Genomic DNA, 1662 nt, shown 5'->3' on the forward strand with positions numbered 1-1662 from the left:
CCTGCTGATAAAATTTATTGTAGTGACTCATTCTCCATTTTTACTTATCTAGGACTCATCTTGTCAGGCTTTTAAGTCTTTTAACCCTTCTAACTATAGTATTGAAGTGCCTTTTCCTTAACAGCTGACTCTGACAATAATGTATGACAATATATATTCCTTTATTTAGAGCATGGCTCTTAAAATGTGATCCATGGGTCCTTTCAGGTGGTCTGCAAGGTCTAAACTATTTTCATGATAATACTAAGATGTTGTTTGCTTTCCCACTGTGTTGACATTCGCACAATGGCGTAAACACAGTGTTTGGTCAGACTGCTGTGTGCCTTAGCATGAAACAAGGCATCAAACTGTGCTAGCATTCTTTATTTTTGAGCACTCACAGTAAAACAAACAAAACACACATGTGCACACACACGCAGAAAACCCTATTGCAGAAAACCCTATTTCGTTCAAGAACATTCTTGATGAAACAGTAGAAATTATTTTCACTAAATCTTAATCTTGAGTTCAGGTTTTTAATGTTATGTGTGACAGAATAGGAAGTGTGTGTGTGTGTATATATATATATATATATATATATATATATATATATAGTATTAACGCCATTGTTTGAGTTGCTGGCTGAGCTAGTAGCTTTTCCATGGAACACCATTTTTTACTTGAAACAGTGACTTGTTTTGGTATATGGTGGATACTTTCTTGACACACTCATTTCACTTATATTTACTTACCATTTTTGGTTTTCTAGATCTGTTCCTGTGGGTTGGAGCTGCCATCTGGTATCATTACTTAAATACAATTTTGTTCTCACCAACACCTCTGCTCTTATTGTCAAATATATTACATTCTTGTATGTTATAGGCCTGACAATAGTTACGTACATATTCTTCCATATGTTTCCTTTAGAGGAAATATGCATTTATACTGTCTTTTATAATTACCTTATTACTTTTCCTAGTGTTCTTTGTTTTTTTAGTGTGTGTGTGTGTGTGTATTTGAATTTCTACCTTGGTTTACTTCATTTCAACCTTAAGAACCTCCTTTATTTCTTGTAAGGTAGCTCTGCTAGCAACAAATTCTATAAGGTTTTGTTTATCTGGGAGTATCTTTATTTCACCTTCATTTTTGAAAGACAGTTTTGCTGGATATAAGATTCTTTGATTGACAGTTTTTTTTCTTTCAGTGCTTTGAATATGTCATTTCACTGCCTTCTGGCCTTCATTGTTTCTGATGAGTAGTTAACCTTACTGGGGTTTCTTTGCATGTGATGAATTATTTTTCTTGCTGCTTTCAAGATTTTCTCTGTCTTTCAGCATTTTTACTGTGGTTTGTCTGGATGTATATCTCTTTGTATTTATCCTACTTGGAGTTTGTTTAACTTCTTGGTTATATAGATTAATGTTTTTTTAGCAAATGTGGGATGCTATCAGTCATTATTCCTTTGGATATATATTTTTTTAATAAATTTTATTTATTTATTTTTGGCTGCATTGGGTCTTTGCTGCTGTGCCTGGGCTCTCTCTAGTTTTGGCGAGTGGGGGCCACTCTTCGTTGCAGTGTGAGGGCTTCTCATTGTGGTGACTTCTCTTGTTGTGGAGTGTGGGCTCTAGGCACGCGGGCTTTAGTAGTTGTGTTTCACGGGCTCCAGAGCACAGGTTCAGC

At 35.3% G+C, this 1662-nt stretch overlaps 1 protein-coding gene across 5 annotated transcripts in view; it reads left to right on the plus strand.

Moving 5' to 3' along the window:
- MTF2 (metal response element binding transcription factor 2) overlaps positions 1–1662 on the plus strand; it is an 84510-nt gene that overhangs the window by 54155 nt on the left and 28693 nt on the right. The gene's annotated exons all lie outside the window — the stretch shown is intronic.

Source organism: Lipotes vexillifer, unplaced genomic scaffold (genome assembly GCF_000442215.2).
Source record: "Lipotes vexillifer unplaced genomic scaffold, Lipotes_vexillifer_v1.1 scaffold490, whole genome shotgun sequence".
In the NCBI taxonomy this organism is placed as follows: Eukaryota; Metazoa; Chordata; class Mammalia; order Artiodactyla; family Lipotidae; genus Lipotes; species Lipotes vexillifer.